This window comes from Hyla sarda, chromosome 4, assembly GCF_029499605.1.
Source record: "Hyla sarda isolate aHylSar1 chromosome 4, aHylSar1.hap1, whole genome shotgun sequence".
In the NCBI taxonomy this organism is placed as follows: Eukaryota; Metazoa; Chordata; class Amphibia; order Anura; family Hylidae; genus Hyla; species Hyla sarda.
The window spans coordinates 13,340,387-13,359,477 of NC_079192.1; the positions used below are offsets into that span (position 1 = coordinate 13,340,387).

Here is a 19,091-nt window from a genome sequence, read left to right on the forward strand (position 1 = left end):
AGAACACTGCCCCCCCAACATAATACATACACATCAGAACACTGCCCCCAACATAATACACACATCAGAACACTGCCCCCAACATAATACATACACATCAGAACACTGCCCCAACATAATACATACACATCAGAACACTGCCCCCGACATAATACACACATCAGAACACTGCCCCCAACATAATACACACATCAGAACACTGCCCCCAACATAATACACACATCAGAACACTGCCCCCAACATAATACATACACATCAGAACACTGCCCCCCAACATAATACATACACATCAGAACACTGCCCCCCAACATAATACACACATCAGAACACTGCCCCCGACATAATACATACACATCAGAACACTGCCCCCCAACATAATACACACACATCAGAACACTGCCCCCAACATAATACATACACATCAGAACACTGCCCCCAACATAATACATACACATCAGAACACTGCCCCCAACATAATACATACACATCAGAACACTGCCCCAACATAATACATACACATCAGAACACTGCCCCCCAACATAATACACACATCAGAACACTGCCCCCAACATAATACATACACATCAGAACACTGCCCCAACATAATACATACACATCAGAACACTGCCCCCAACATAATACATACACATCAGAACACTGCCCCCAACATAATACATACACATCAGAACACTGCCCCCAACATAATACACACACATCAGAACACTGCCCCCAACATAATACACACACCAGAACACTGCCCCCCAACATAATACACACATCAGAACACTGCCCCCAACATAATACACACACATCAGAACACTGCCCCCAACATAATACACACACATCAGAACACTGCCCCCAACATAATACACACACATCAGAACACTGCCCCCAACATAATACACACACATCAGAACACTGCCCCCCAACATAATACACACATCAGAACACTGCCCCAACATAATACACACACATCAGAACACTGCCCCCAACATAATACACACACATCAGAACACTGCCCCCAACATAATACACACACATCAGAACACTGCCCCCAACATAATACATACACATCAGAACACTGCCCCCAACATAATACATACACATCAGAACACTGCCCTCAACATAATACACACACATCAGAACACTGCCCCCAACATAATACACACATCAGAACACTGCCCCCATCATAATACACACACATCAGAACACTGCCCCCAACATAATACATACACATCAGAACACTGCCCCCCAACATAATACACACACATCAGAATACTGCCCCCAACATAATACACACACATCAGAACACTGCCCCCAACATAATACACACATCAGAACACTGCCCCCAACATAATATACACACATCAGAACACTGCCCCCAACATAATACATACACATCAGAACACTGCCCCCAACATAATACATACACATCAGAACACTGCCCCCAACATAATACACACACATCAGAACACTGCCCCCAACATAATACACACACATCAGAACACTGCCCCCAACATAATACACACATCAGAACACTGCCCCCTACATAATACATACACATCAGAACACTGCCCCAACATAATACATACACATCAGAATACTGCCCTCAACATAATACATACACATCAGAACACTGCCCCCAACATAATACATACACATCAGAACACTGCCCCCAACATAATACACACACATCAGAACACTGCCCCCAACATAATACACACACATCAGAACACTGCCTCCCAACATAATGCATACACATCAGAACACTGCCCCCAACATAATACACACATCAGAACACTGCCCCCAACATAATACACACACATCAGAACACTGCCCCAAACATAATACATACACATCAAAACACTGCCCCAAATATAATACATACACATCAGAACACTGCCCCCAACATAATACACACATCAGAACACTGCCCCCAACATAATACATACACATCAGAACACTGCCCCCAACATAATACACACACATCAGAACACTGCCCCCAACATAATACATACACATCAGAACACTGCCCCCAACATAATACATACACATCAAAACACTGCCCCCAACATAATACATACACATCAGAACACTGCCCCCAACATAATACACACACATCAGAACACTGCCCCCAACATAATACACACACATCAGAACACTGCCCCCAACATAATACACACATGAGAACACTGCCCCCAACATAATACACACACATCAGAATACTGCCCTCAACATAATACATTCACATCAGAACACTGCCCCCAACATAATACACACACATCAGAACACTGCCCCCAACATAATACACACACATCAGAACACTGCCCCCAACATAATACATACACATCAGAACACTGCCCCCAACATAATACATACACATCAGAACACTGCCCCCAACATAATACACACACATCAGAACACTGCCCCCAACATAATACATACACATCAGAACACTGCCCCCAACATAATACATACACATCAGAACACTGCCCCCAACATAATACACACACATCAGAACACTGCCCCCAACATAATACACACATCAGAACACTGCCCCCCAACATAATACACACACATCAGAACACTGCCCCCAACATAATACACACATCAGAACACTGCCCCCAACATAATACATACACATCAGAACACTGCCCCCAACATAATACACACATGAGAACACTGCCCCCCAACATAATACATACACATCAGAACACTGCCCCCAACATAATACATACACATGAGAACACTGCCCCCCAACATAATACATACACATCAGAACACTGCCCCCAACATAATACACACACATCAGAACACTGCCCCCAACATAATACACACACATCAGAACACTGCCCCCCAACATAATACACACACATCAGAACACTGCCCCCCAACATAATACACACACATCAGAACACTGCCCCCCAACATAATACACACACATCAGAACACTGCCCCCAACATAATACATACACATCAGAACACTGCCCCCCAACATAATACATACACATCAGAACACTGCCCCCAACATAATACACACATCAGAACACTGCCCCCAACATAATACACACATCAGAACACTGCCCCCCAACATAATACACACACATCAGAACACTGCCCCCAACATAATACACACATGAGAACACTGCCCCCAACATAATACATACACATCAGAACACTGCCCCCCAACATAATACATACACATCAGAACACTGCCCCCAACATAATACATACACATCAGAACACTGCCCCCCAACATAATACACACACATCAGAACACTGCCCCCAACATAATACACACATGAGAACACTGCCCCCAACATAATACACACATGAGAACACTGCCCCCCAACATAATACATACACATCAGAACACTGCCCCCAACATAATACATACACATGAGAACACTGCCCCCCAACATAATACATACACATCAGAACACTGCCCCCCAACATAATACATACACATCAGAACACTGCCCCCAACATAATACACACACATCAGAACACTGCCCCCAACATAATACACACACATCAGAACACTGCCCCCCAACATAATACATACATCAGAACACTGCCCCCAACATAATACACACATCAGAACACTGCCCCCAACATAATACATACACATCAGAACACTGCCCCCCAACATAATACACACATCAGAACACTGCCCCCAACATAATACATACACATCAGAACACTGCCCCCAACATAATACACACATCAGAACACTGCCCCCAACATAATACACACACATCAGAACACTGCCCCCAACATAATACACACATCATAACACTGCCCCCCAACTTAATACTCACACATCAGACTCCCCTTCCTCACCCCTTATACACAGGTAATGTCTGTTATATCTTATCTGAGGTGATACAGACCCTGTCGTTCCGGTGTCCTACAATGGGCATTGTTTGCTCAGGGGTCACATACTTTCTTGATATTTAATTTTGTTAACCTCACTGTGTATTATTCTGTTCCTCCTATAATTACGGCTCCTCACATACAGTGAGTGGATCATGTGTGGTCATTGTGTGTCTCCACTGCCCTACAATAGTGGCCCTGATAACGCCCCCCCACTGGGCACTCCCCCCCCCCCCCCCCCCCCGACATTCTGTCCTTTCTAGTGCCCTTACCTTATCTTTAGTCTAATTATATCTTCACGTAATCCCATCAGAGTTTACACAGAGATAAGCGGCAGCAGAGGTGTTTGATGGCTTGGCCGCTTATCTCCCTTTGTCATAGCCACTAGGGGTGATAGTGAGGGTTATGCTGGGTATTTAACGTGGCACAGTACCTACATGTTCCCAGGAAGGAGACTTCTGACGCTAGGATTCAGTGAAACAACTTTACTGAACTCCTTATGCAATTCCAGATTAAAGGGCTACTCCACTGGAAAACATTTTTTTTTTTTTTTTTAAATCAACTGGTGCCAGAAAGTTAAACAGATTTGTTAATGACTTCTATTAAAAAAAATCTTAATCCTTCCGGTACTGATAAGATGCTGTTATGATCCACAGGAAGTTCTTTTCTTATTGAATTTCCTTTCTGTCTGACCACAGTGCTCTCTGCTGACACCTCTGTCCATTTTAGGAACTGTCCAGAGTAGGAGCAAATCCCCATAGAAAACCTATCCTGCTTTGGACAGTTCCTAAAATGGACAGAGGTGTCAGCAGAGAGCACTGTGGTTAGACAGAAAGGAAATTCAGAAAGAAAATAACTTCCTGTTCATCATAACAGCAGCTGATAAGTACTGGAAGGATTAAGATTTTTAAAAAGGAGTTATTTACAAATCTGTTTAACTTTCTGGCACCAGTTGATTTAGAAAATAATGTTTTCCAGTGGAAGACCCCTTTAACCCCTTAACGACGCAGGACGTATATTTACGTCCTGCGCCGGCTCCCGTGATATGAAGCGGGATCGCGCCGCGATCCCGCATCATATCGCGTCGGTCCCGGCGCTAATCAACGGCCGGGACCCGCGGCTAATACCACACATCGCCGATCGCGGCGATGTGCGATATTAACCCTTTAGAAGCGGCGGTCAAAGCTGACCGCCGCTTCTAAAGTGAAAGTGAAAGTGACCCGGCTGCTCAGTCGGGCTGTTCGGGACCGCCGCGGTGAAATCGCGGCGTCCCGAACAGCTGATCGGACACCGGGAGGGCTCTTACCTGCCTCCCCGGTGTCTGATCGACGAATGACTGCTCCGTGCCTGAGATCCAGGCAGGAGCAGTCAAGCGCCGATAATGCTGATCACAGGCGTGTTAATGCACGCCAGTGATCAGCATTAGAGATCAGTGTGTGCAGTGTTATAGGTCCCTATGGGACCTATAACACTGCAAAAAAAATGTAAAAAAAAAGTGTTAATAAAGGTCATTTAACCCCTTCCCTAATAAAAGTTTGAATCACCCCCCTTTTCCCATAAAAAAAATAAAACAGTGTAAAAAAAATAAAAAATAAACATATGTTGTATCGCCGCGTGCGTAAATGTCCGAACTATAAAAATATATCATTAATTAAGCCGTACGGTCAATGGCGTACGCGCAAAAAAATTCCAAAGTCCAAAAAAGCGTATTTTGGTCACTTTTTATATCATTAAAAAATGAATAAAAAGTGATCAAAAAGTCCGATCAAAACAAAAATCATACCGATAAAAACTTCAGATCACGGCGCAAAAAATGAGTCCTCATACCACCCCATACGTGGAAAAATAAAAAAGTTATAGGGGTCAGAAGAGGACATTTTTAAACGTATAAATTTTCCTGCATGTAGTTATGATTTTTTCCAGAAGTGCGACAAAATCAAACCTATATAAGTAGGGTATCATTTTAACCGTATGGACCTACAGAATAATGATAAGGTGTAATTTTTACCGAAATATGCACTGCGTAGAAACGAAAGCCCCCAAAAGTTACAAAATGGCGGTTTTTTTTCGATTTTGTCGCACAATGATTTTTTTTTCCGTTTTGCCATGCATTTTTGGGTAAAATGACTAATGTCACTGCAAAGTAGAATTGGCGACGCAAAAAATAAGCCATAATATGGATTTTTAGGTGGAAAATTGAAAGGGTTATGATTTTTAAAAGGTAAGGAGGAAAAAACGAAAGTGCAAAAACGGAAAAACCCTGAGTCCTTAAGGGGTTAAAGGGGTACTCCCAGGAGTCAAGTTATATTGAAAAAGTCGTGGGAACCCAAGATTTCGACGCAAGTGCTGGTTCAGGACTCCTGCTAATGGGAACAGTGTTAGTTTTGTGAAAAAAAAATGCAGGAACTCAGTTCCCATGTGTTCCTGCAGGACTTGAGCCCTAGGTATTACGCCCCTAGACATCTTATTCCCTTTACAAAACATAGGGGATAAGATGTCTGATCAGTGGGGACCCCCCCCCCCCCCCAACCAACTCAGTGCAATACCCGGCTATTCGAAAGTCATGTTTGGGCGGCCATGGTCGTGACCTCACGCCCCGCCCCCTCCATTCATGTCTATGGGAGGGGGCGTGACGGACGTCACGCCCCCTCCCATAGACATGAATAGAGGGGTTGTAACAACCACGGCTGCCCAAACTTTCAGAATGGGGGAGTCCCGGCGATCATACATCTTATCCATGATCCTTTGGCAATGAAAGCAGCGATCTGATTGGTTGCTATGGGAAACTCAGCAACGTTTCCTCTGTACAGGTTTGGATAAATCTCCCCCTATGCGCTTTAGCGCGCGTACGTGAAATGTCTATTGTAGATGTGAGCAGATGTTCCGCTTCTCTGGGTTTCAAGTTCTCAAGTCCAAAGTACTGAAACTACCGAATGAGGATATTCACGAGTTATAGTGGTGCAAAATAGGACTCCACTTAACTCACTCTTTGGTAATCTGTGACATGACACTCGGAAAGGCACATTTTGAGAAAAAGTCCTCCTCGACAGACAGGCAGAACTGATCGGACCGTTTGGCCCAGAATAAGGGTCAGTGTGAGGCAGAGAAGCTCTTGTACAACTTCTTCTCTCTGAAAGGGTTACTCCGCCCCTAGACATCTTATCCCCTATCCAAAGGATAGGGGATAAGATGTCTGATCGCGGGGGTCCCACTGCTGGTGACCCCCGTGATCTCCCTGCTGCACTTGGCGTCCGTTTAGAGCGTTAGGTTTAGCGCCGGAGGCTCGTGATGTCACGGCCACGCCCCCTCAATGCAAGTCTACGGGAGGGGGCTTGACTAGCTGTTGCAAACTACAACTCCCAGTATGCCCGCACAGCACGTGGCTGCTGTGAAGTCTAGAATTGCCAGGAGGGTTTAGCAGACTGTCAACCTATGACAAAGCTACAATTCCTGTTTCAAAACTACAACTCCTAGCATGCCCGGACAGCCTTTGGCTGTCCGGGCATGCTGGGAGTTGTAGCTTTGCAACAGCTAGAGGTACCCTGGTTGGGCAATACTGGTGTAAGGTGTGTAAATAGTCACCACTAGGCGGAGACAAACAAACAAGTACATAGCGCCCTCCTCTAATTCTGTAGCAGCATTAGAGGAGGGCGCTATGTGCTTGTTTGTTTGTCTCCACCTAGTGGTGACTATTTATACACCTTACACCAGTATTGCCCAACCAGGGTACCTCTAGCTGTTGCAAAGCTACAACTCCCAGCATGCCCGGACAGCCAAAGGCTGTCCAGGAATGCTAGGAGTTGTAGTTTTGCAACGGCTAGAGGCAGCGGGGTTGAACAACCCTTGTCTATCCTGCACTTAGCAAAAAATACAATTTAAGAGTGCTTCTTTTAAAAAAGAATGTCGTCAATGCTGCAGCACCCATATGTTACAATTGTTCTTAAATTATAAACATACATCACATGACTTAGTGGTAACCATTATCTATAAAGAAGGTGGAGCTGTGACAATCAAAAAAAATTTCCCTTTAATGAGTATTTTTTTATTTTATTTAGATACATTTGTTTCCATACTTTATCAATAAACCGGTTGCAACACTCACGGTTCAGTAGACAGGAACACTTGTGGTAGTGGATCTGCTGGACCTGTGTGGCAGATGACATGGACCGTACCAGGGAGAGGAGTCTAAGGTGCCGCTGGTTTTCACCAGAGTCCGCCGCAAAGCGGGATGGACTTTTTGCGGCAGGCGGCACCCAGGTCGCTACCTCTGGCATGGCTCAACCAAGCAGGCGGCTGAGGAGATTCGAGGCACAGGTAGTATATGGCAACTCGTGGTCAGGATAGCAGTAGGTCAGGGCAGACGGCACAGTAGCGCAGTCAGGAACGTAGCGGGAGGTCAATAGGCAGGCAGCAAAGGAGCAAGGTCAGGTTACAGAACTTAGGGTCAGAAACACGGCAAGGCAATTCTCAGGAACGCCTTCTCTCAGGCACTAGGGCAACAAAGATCCGGCAGGGAAGTTTGGGAGGTGGAGGAACTTATAACTGAGTCACAGGTGAGCCCCTAGGGGACAGGGACACGTGCGCCGGAGCAGAGAGGCAGAGGAGGAGCACAAGGTGAGTGACGGGCTGGGATTCGCATGCCATCCATGCCGGCAGCAGGAGATAATGAGGCCATGCGCTCACAGCCAGCGTGTGCGGCTGGAGCGCGGAACACAACACCGGTGATTCAGGGGGAAGATTGTTAGCGGTGATGACTAGATAGAGGCGAAGGAACTCCGCCTCAGGACTAAAAGAAAGACTGACCCTTTCTTATAGTGTTCTGTCTATAGGATGGGAGAATTTCTGAAGATTTTCGTGTAATTCCAAGTTTGCTGGTTGTTGTCGCACGTAAAATGGTGTCAATAGAACGGCAGTGAAGACTGACACCTTATTGTACTCCTCTGTAATGTGAATAAAACATGTATTTAGGGGAAATTCTGGGGGAGCTGGAACAACGGCAAAGGCCCCATAGTAAAGTTCTTACATACACTTTAGGGTGGAATATTGGGGGTCGTAACAATGGCAAAGACCCCATAGTAAAGTTAGTTTATAACTTATTAGTTTACGAAGGACCCTTGTGTAAAATTGTGATTTATTATTATTTTTTGCTATTCTTCAGGGTCCTTGGAAAGCTGAGTTACCGACAGTGTACTGTCAGTCATATGGGGTGGTGGTGGTGGTGGGGGGGGGGGGGGGGGGGGTGTTTATCTCTCTGAAATCCCTATTTGAGGGATTCAGATGCTTTTGGACACCAATTTCCCACATGGATCAATTCATTTTATTTTATGTATTTATTTATTTATTTATTTATTAAGTATTTTTTTATTTATTTATGTATTTATTTATTTACTTATTTATGAATGAATTTATTTATTTATGTATTTATTTATTTCATTAACGATAAATAACATTTCTTGTCTGTGAAGAGATTCCACGTTTTCACCAGAAGGATGGTGAAAAAGTTACAACACATTTATTTTCCTAAATTCTTTATTTTTTTTCTTTATTTTTTTATTAGGAAACGTAACATTGGGATTTGTATTACTGGATGTTATTTTATGGAGATGAGTAAAGTTTTCCTACGAGTTGTCGGCCCCGCCAGGATCCTCCGCTCCATGTATCTCTCATGTAAACAGGTTCGTGAGCCAAGTCCTGGGGGCCCCGGCCCATACAGCTCCGCTCCGCCTCCCCATCAGTTTAACTCAGTGTGAACTGCTCCAAAATCAACCAAAATCTTTACATTATTGTCCTTTTAGTTAGGAGCCAGGGGCCTGGTTAGGGACAGGTACCCAGCTTTACTATTAGTGCGAGTGTATTCTGGGGCAAACGCTATAGGTGGAGACTATTATGAGGAGTCTGTGACTGTTCTCTCAGACTATTAGTCTTAGAAAATGCCTGGGAATGTATACCAAGCCCAAGATATCTCCTAAGGGAAAAAATATACCCCTCTGTAGACTGAACATGACTGGGAATGTATACCAAGCCCAAAATATCTCCTAAGGGAAAAAATATACCCCTTTGTAGACTGAACATGACTGGGAATGTATACCAAGCCCAAAATATCTCCCAAGGGAAAAAAAATACCCCTCTGTAGACTGAACATGACTGGGAATGTATACCAAACATACATTCCCAGTCATGTTCAAAACTCTTAATTGAAACAAAACACTTACTTAGACTCTTAATTGGAGACTTTGAAGGAAAAGCTACCTCCGATAGGTGGTATGAGAGAACAAAGTACATGACTGGGAATGTATATCAAGCCAAAACAGCGGTCTACAGAGGGGTATTCTTTTCTTCTGGAGATATCTTGGGCTCAGTATACATTCTCAGTCATGTACTAAGACCCTTAATCCTGACTTTATTTTCTTCCAAAAACAGCGCCACATCTGTCATCAGGTTGTGTGTGGTATTACAACTTGGCTCTATTCACTTCAATGGAACGATGCAATACCACACAAAACCTGAGGACAGGGTGGTGCTGTTTTTGGAAGAAATTAGTGTGTTTCTATCCCTGAAAAACCATTTAGGTCTCCACACATTACCTGTTCGATGTAACACACGGTGTCGCAGCATTGATGACATCCTGTTTATAAGGCAAAATGGCCCACCGGCCTACATGTGAAGACTATAATCTAATTTTATCTAATTTGACACGGAGGACATTTTGGGCTTGAGCCAGTCTATGAGGGGGGGGGGGGGGGGGTGTGGCTGCTTCTTATTCTGAAGGAATATCCGAAAGACGTGATGTGAGGGTCAGGATCTTCCCTGACAGGTTTATTCCCAGCCCCATATTCTCTTATATGGCAGTAATGAGCGGGATCCCATCCTCCATGTCCTGATTATTACCAGACAGGACGTCATAATCCTAATAAATACCAGGAGCCTCCCTGCATTGTGCCGACATCTCCAGCCAGAGCCCCCAATAATGTCACCGACACCTCCATAACAAGACCCACCAGGAGAGGAGGGAAGAACAGCCGGAGCCCCAAAGTATCATCCTGTACCCCAAGTTTCATCATCCTGTACCCCAAGTGTTATCATCCTGTACCCCAAGTGTTATCGTCCTGTACCCCAAGTGTCATCGTCCTGTACCCCAAGTGTCATCGTCCTGTACCCCAAGTGTCATCATCCTGTACCCCAAGTGTCATCATCCTCTACCCCAAGTGTCATTGTCCTGTACCCCCAGTGTCATCATCCTGTACCCCAAGTGTTATCATCCTGTACCCCAAGTGTTATTATCCTGTACCCCAAGTGTCATCATCCTGTACACCAAGTGTTATCATCCTGTACCCCAAGTGTCATCGTCCTGTACCCCAAGTGTTATCATCCTGTACCCCAAGTGTCATCGTCCTGTACCCCAAGTGTCATCATCCTGTACCCCAAGTGTCATCATCCTGTACCCCCAAGTGTCATCATCCTGTACCCCCAAGTGTCATCATCCTGTACCTCAAGTGTTATCATCCTCTACCCCAAGTGTTATCATCCTGTACCCCAAGTGTAATTAACCTGTACCCCAAGTGTCATTATCCTGTACCCCAAGTGTTATAATCATCCTGTACCCCAGTGTCATCATCCTGTACCCCAGTGTCATCATCCTGTACCCCAAGTGTTATCATCATCCTGTACCTCAAGTGTTATTATCCTGTACCCCAAGTGTTATTATCCTGTACCCCAAGTGTCATTATCCTGTACCCCAAATGTTATCATCCTGTACCCCAAGTGTCATCATCCTGTACCCCAAGTGGTATCATCCTGTACCCCAAGTGTTATTGTCCTGTACCCCAAGTGTCATCATCCTGTACCCCTAGTGTCATCATCCTGTACCCCTAGTGTTATTGTCCTGTACCCCAAGTGTCATCATCCTGTACCCCAAGTGTTATCATCCTGTACCCCAAGTGTTATTATCCTGTACCCCAAGTGTCACCATCCTGTACCCCAAGTGTTATCATCCTGTACCCCAAGTGTTATCATTCTGTACCCCAAGTGTTATAATCCTGTACCCCAAGTGTCATCATCCTGTACCCCAAGTGTCATCATCCTGTACCCCAAGTGTTATTATCCTGTACCCCAAGTGTTATCATCCTGTACCCCAAGTCTCAATCATCCTGTACCCCAAGTGTTATCATTCTTTACCCCAAGTGTTATAATCCTGTACCCCAAGTGTCATCATCCTGTACCCCAAGTGTCATTATCCTGTACCCCAAGTGTCATCATCCTGTACCCCAAGTGTTATCATCCTGTACCCCAAGTGTTATTATCCTGTACCCCAAGTGTTATCATCCTGTACCCCAAGTCTCAATCATCCTGTACCCCAAGTGTCATTATCTTGTACCCCAAGTGTCATCATCCTGTACCCCAAATGTTATCATCCTGTAGTGTCATAATTTCTAGGTGTGGATTACATTACACAGTATCTCCTGCAGTACTATGTATATTATATGGAGACAACCTGCCCTATACAGTCAGAGGAGGAATGTCACATAACTATAAATATGCGCCCCCCCCCCCGCCCCCGCCCTTCACACCTCCTGCAGAATAATGTGACACATTCAGGGTTGTAGTCCCAACTGTTCTCCCGCATCTATTATATGGTTGTTTACAGAAAGGCTCTGGGGACGCTCCCGCTCCATCAGATTCCATATGTGCAGAAACTTAAGCCCTGTATGAAACCACAGCCTGCGCCGAAACCTCATGTGGCCTCTATGGAAGCGAATCATCCAAATTCCTGAAGAAACATCCAGTGGAGGAAGAGCCAAAAACTTAGAAGCCTTTATTATTCAAATCTTTAAAAAAAAATACAACGTGAAAACATAAAAAATGCTGCCTCTCCTGGCCGACACGTTTCTAGTCCACCACAAACACTTAGTCATGGCTCAGTCATGCTGAGTCAGCTGTTTTGGTACTCGTTAAAGGGGTACTCCGCCCCTAGATATCTTATCCCCTATCCCCAGCAGCTTGACCCCCGCGATCTCCCTGCTGCACCCGGCATTCGTTTAAAGTGTTGGGTGCAGCACCGGAGTGCCAGAGGCATGTGACGTCATGGCCACGCCCCCCAATGCAAGTCTATGGGAGGGGGCGTGACGACCGTCACGCCCCCTCCCATAGACTTGCATTGAGGGGGCGAGGCCGTGACGTCACGAGCCTCGGCACTGCACCACCAGTCATCCGGCACAGAGCGAAGTACTCTCAGTGCATCGGCGGATGTCTGCGGTGATGTAGCCGAGATCAGACATCTTATCTCCTTTGGATAGGGGATAAGATGTCTAGCGGTGGAGTACCCCTTTAAGGTAATTCTGACATCTATTACAATTCAGCCTGCTACCTACCCTTGTTACCTCTCTGCACTCAGCAGGCCGAACCTGACCCTCCGCCACCTAGGAGCTGGGGAACATATCTGTGCCGGTGCCTCCACCTAACAGAACATCCAGGGTATGGATGTTGGGTCCCATTGGGAAATTTTTTTGTAGTGCATAAAAGAAAACAACCATGCATAACAAAACTGTAAGGTATAGAATAGCACAAAAACCAGACAAATACAATGTGTACATAGGTCTCACCCTAATCTTCACCCTAGCAGCTGTTGGGTACCCTCAGTTGGTACATATTAATGGGGTACTCCAGTGGAAAACTTTTTTTTTTAAATCGTCTGGTGCCAGAAAGTTAAACAGATTTGTAAATTACTTCTATTAAAAAAAATCTTAATCCTTACAGTACTTATTAGCTGCTGAATACTACAGAGGAAATTATTATTTCTTTTTTGGAACACAGAGCTCTCTGCTGACACCCCTGGTCATTTTAAGAACTGTCCAGAGTAGGAGAAAATCCCCATAGAAAACATATGCTGCTCTGGACAGTTCCTAAAAACGGACAGAGATGTCAGCAGAGAGCACTGTGCTTGTGATGTCAGCAGAGAGCTCTGTGTTCCAAAAAAGAAAATAATTTCCTCTGTAGTATTCAGCAGCTAATAAGTACTGGGAGGATTAAGATTTTTGTTAATAGAAGTAATTTACAAATCTGTTTAACTTTCTGGCACCAGTTGATTTAAAAAAATAAAATAAAATACGTTTTCCACCGGAGTACCCCTTTAAATAGATAGGGCCCATACAAAGTCCTGCTTTACATTGTAACTTGGAGCAGGCTGAAACTCTCAATGTCAATAAACAGAGATCAAGGTCTTTTAATGTTCAGGGGCCCCTGTTGTGGAACAGAGAGAGAAGATTTTATGCTTACTCTTCCACAGGCTGTAAATCAGCTTTAATAGGGGATAAGATGCCTGATCGCGGGGGTCCCGCCGTTGGGGACCCCCATGATCTTTCACGCTGCATCCCGTTATAGTCAGCCCCCGGAGCAAGTTCGCTCCGGGTCTGATGACTGGCGATCACGGGGCCGGAGTATTGTGACGTCACGGCTCCGCCCCCGTGTGACATCACACCCGCCCCCTCAATGCAAGCCTATGGGAGGGGGCGTGACAGCTGTCACGCCCTCTCCCATAGGCTTGCATTGAGGGGGCGGAGTGTGACATCACAATACTCCGGCCCCGTGATCGCCAGTCATCAGACCCGGAGCGAACTTGCTCCGGGGGCTGACTATAATGGGATGCAGCGTGAAAGATCATGGGGGTCCCCAACGGCGGGACCCCCGCGATCAGGCATCTTATCCCCTATCCTTTGGATAGGGGATAAGATGTCTTAGCGCCGGAGTACCCCTTTAATTTTGTCTTCACGGCCTACAGAGGCTTTTCTGCTGCCAGATCAACTACTTGTCAACTTGCTAGCAGATTCCTCTGAGCTGCTGCAGCACTTTTGAGGGCCACATCCTGACAGGCTGTTTCCTCTGTGTCCTCTCTCTCTCTGCTCAACTGCCTTTCCAAGATGGCCACAAGCACATGTCCTGACTCCTCCTTCCCCAGCTAAAGGGGTATTCCAGGATCTTTTTTTTTTTATTTGACTATGCTACAGGGGCTGTAAAGTTCATAATATAGTGTCTGTACCTGTGTGTGACGGTCGTCTGTGATTTTCGCCCCAATATTTATTTTTAACAGCATACAAAATGACTCATGTCTCAGGATTTCCCAGGTTGCAGCGTGTCGAGACATGACATCACTAGTCAGGTGATCAGAGGGAGTCTGTCTTGCTTCAATGGGTGGAGCAACCGCTGGGTGGGAGAGAGTTTATTTTGCAACAGCTGTAGGCACCCTGATCAGGAAACACTGATGTATTGCATTGAAGGGATCGCAGGTGTATTTCATTGGGTGGGGTGGCTGATGTGTGGGAGGGGGGAAGTGACCTCATACTTGCAAGCATGGAACTATGGGATGTGTAGTTTAGAGAATGAAATTCAACAGGAAACACCCAGTTCTGGCAGGTACTTACTACTAAAATCACCTTATGGTGGATAACCCCTTAAGGACCAGGCCATTTTTCACTGTAGGACCAGAGCACATCTGACCACTTTCACTTTAAAGTTGTACTCCGGTGCTTACACATCTTATCCTCTATCCAAAGGATAGGGGATAAGATGCCTGATCGCGAGAGTCCCGCAGCTGGGGACGCCCGTGATCATGCACGCGGCACCCCGTTTGTAATCAGACTGATTACGGTCGACCGCAGGGACGGCGGCGTGTGACGTCACTCCCCCGCCCCCGTGTGACGTCACGCTCCGCCTCTCAATGCAAGCCTATGGAAGGGGGCGTGATAGCGGGACTCCCGCGAGCAGGCATCTTATCCCCTATCCTTTGGATAGGGGATAAGATGTGTAAGCCCCGGAGTACCCCTTTAAACATTAATAACTCTGATGCTTTTACCTTTCATTCTGATTCTGAGATTGTTTTTTCGTGACATATTCTACTTTGTCAGTGGTAAAATTTTGTCGATACTTGCATCCTTTCTCTGTGAAAAATTCAAAAATTTGATGAAAAATTGAAAATTTAGCATTTTTCTAACTTTGAAGCTCTCTGCTTGTAAGGAAAATAGACATTCCAAATAAATGATATATTGATTCACATATACAATATGTCTATTTTATGTTTGCATCATAAAGTTGACATGTTTTTACTTTTGGAAGACATCAGAGGGCTTCAAAGTATGGCAGCAATTTTCCAATTTTTCACAAAATTTTCAAAATCCGAATTTTTCCAGGGACCAGTTCAGTTTTGAAGTGGATTTGAAGGGCCTTCTTATTAGAAATAAAATAAAATTACCCCACAAATGACCCCATTATAAAAACTGCACCCCTCAAAGTATTCAAAATGACATTCAGTAAGTGTGTTAACCCTTTAGGTGTTTCACAGGAATAGCAGCAAAGTGAAGGAGAAAATTCAAAATCTTCATTTTTTACACTCGCATGTTCTTGTAGACCCAGTTTTTGAATTTATACAAGGGGTAAAAGGAGAAAAATCCTCTCAAAATTTGTAACCCAATTTCTCTCGAAATTCGTCATATGTATATGTCAAGTGTTCTGTGGGTGCAGTAGAGGGCTCAGAAGGGAAGGAGCGACAATGGGATTTTGGAGAGTGAATTTTTCTGAAATGGTTTTTGGGGGGCATGTCACATTTAGGAAGCCCCCATGGTGCCAGAACAGAGGAAACCCCACCACATGGCATACTATTTTGAAAACTACACCCCTCAAGGCACGTAACAGGGGGTCCAGTGAGCCTTAATACCCCACAGGTGTTTGACGACTTTTCGTTTACCATTTTTTATAAAGGGTAATGGGAGAAAATGCCCCCCAAAATTTGTAACCCCATCTCTTCTGAGTATGGAAATACCCCATGTGTGGACGTCAAGTGCTCTGCTGGCGCACTACAATGCTCAGGAGAGAAGGAGTCACATTTGGCTTTTGGGAAGCAAATTTTGCTGAAATGGTTTTTTGGGGGGGGGGGGGCATGTCGCATGTAGGAAGCCCCTATGGTCCCAGAACAGCAAAAATACCCACATGACATACTATTTTGGAAACTACACCCCTCAATGAATGTAACAAGGGGTACAGTGTGCCTTAACACCTCACAAGTGTTTGATGACTTTTTGTTAAAGTTGGGTGGGTAAATGAAAAAAAAAATTTTTTCACTAACATGCAGGTTTTTCCCCAAATTTTACATTTTTACAAGGGGTAATATTAGAAAATTACCTCCAAAATATGTAACCCCATTTCTTCTGATTATGGAAATACCCCATGTGTGGACGTCAAGTGCTCTGCGGGCGCACTACAATGCTCAGAAGAGGAGGAGAGTCATTGAGCTTTTGAAGAGTGAATTTTTTGGAATGGAAGTCGGGGGCCATGTGCGTTTACAAAGCCCCCTGTGGAGCCTGAACAGTGGACCCCCCAACATGTGACCCCATTTTGGAAACTACACCCCTCTCAGAATTTAAGAAGGGGTGCAGTGAGTATTTACACCCCAGTGGCATTTGACAGATCTTTGGAACAATGGGCTGAGCAAATGAAAAATTACATTTTTCATTTTCACGGACCACTGTTCCAAAAATCTGTCAGACACCTGTGAGGTGTAAATGCTTACTGTACCCTTTATTACATTATGTGAGGGGTGTAGTTTCCAAAATGGGGTCACATTGTTCTGGCACTATGGGGGCTTTGTAATCACACGTGACCTTCAATTCCGGACACATTTTCTCTTCAAAATCCCAATGGCGCTCCCTCTCTTCTGAGCATTGTAGTGCACCAGCAGAGCAATTTACATCAACATATGGGGTATGTTCTTACTCAGAAGAAATGGGGTTACAAATTTTGAGGGCCTTTTTTTCCTATTTTCCCTTGTGAAAATGAAAAATTTAGGGTAACACCAGCATTTTAGTGAAAAAAATATTTTTTTCATTTTCCCATCCAACTTTCATTAAAATTTGTCTAACACCTGTGGGGTGTTAATGCTCACTATACCCCTTGTCACGCTCCGTGAGGGGTGTAGTTTCCAAAATGGGGTCACATGTCGGTATTTATTTTTTTGCGTTTATGTCAGAACCGCTGTAGAATCAGCCACCCCTGTGCAAATCACCAATTTAGGACTCAAATGTACATGGCGCTCTCATTCCTGAGCCTTGTTGTGCATCCGCAGAGAATTTTACATCCACATCTGGTTTATTTCCGTACTCAAGAGAAATTGCGTTACAAATTTTGGGAGTCTTGTTTTCCTTTTACCTCTTATGAAAATAAAAAGTATGGGGCAACACCAGCATGTTAGTGTAACATTTTTTTTTTACACTAAAAGGCTGGTGTAGACCCCAACTTTTCCTTTTCATAAGGGGTAAAAGAAGAAAAAGCCCCCCAAAATTTGTAGTGCAATTTCTCCCGAGTACGGAAATACCCCATGTGTGGCCCTAAACTGTTTCCTTGAAATACGACAGGGCTCTGAAGTGAGAGAGCGCCATGCGCATTTGAGGACTAAATTAGGGATTGCACAGGGGTGGACACAGGGGTATTGTACGTCAGTGATTCCCAAACAGGGGGCCTCCAGCTGTTGCTAAACTCCCAGCATGCCTGGACAGTCAGTGGCTGTCCGGAAATGCTGGGAGTTGTTGTTTTGCAATAGCTGGAGGCTCCGTTTTGGAAACACTGCCGTACAAGACGTTTTTCATTTTTATTTGGGGGACAGTGTAAGGGGGTGTAAATGTAGTGTTTTACTCTTTATTATGTGTTAGTGTAGTGTAGTGTTTTTAGGATACATTCGCACTGTCGGGTTACGGTGAGTTTCCCGCTAGGAGTTTGCGCTGCAGCAAAAAATTTGCCGCAGCCCAAACTTGAAGCAGGAAACTTACTGTAAAACTGCCTGTGTGAATGTACCCTGTACGTTCACATGGGGGGGGCACACCTCCTGCTGTTTCAAAACTACAACTCCCAGCAAGTACTGACAGACCGTGCATGCTGGGAGTTGTACTTTTGAAACAGCTGGAGGCACACTGGTTGGAAAACCTTCAGTTAGGTTCTGTTACCTAACTCAGTATTTTCCAACCAGTGTGCCTCCAGCTGTTTCAAAAGTACAACTCCCAGCATGTACTGATCGCCGAAGGGCATGCTGGTAGATATAGTTATGCAACAGCTGGAGGTACGCAACTACAACTCCCAGCATGCTGAGCAGCTGTTCGCTGTTTGGGCATGCTGGGATTTGTAGTTTTGCAACATCTGGAGAGCTAGAATATAGAGACCACTGCAAACTGTGGCACTCC

The 19,091-nt window shown here is 44.9% G+C and overlaps 1 long non-coding RNA gene across 1 annotated transcript in view; it reads left to right on the top strand.

The window, feature by feature from the left end:
- Nucleotides 1–19,091, top strand: part of LOC130367556 (uncharacterized) — a 101,099-nt gene that overhangs the window by 25,032 nt on the left and 56,976 nt on the right. The window contains exon 2 of the long non-coding RNA XR_008892103.1: nucleotides 9,434–9,551. This is a non-coding gene — a long non-coding RNA (uncharacterized LOC130367556). The remainder of the gene's footprint in view (nucleotides 1–9,433; nucleotides 9,552–19,091) is intronic.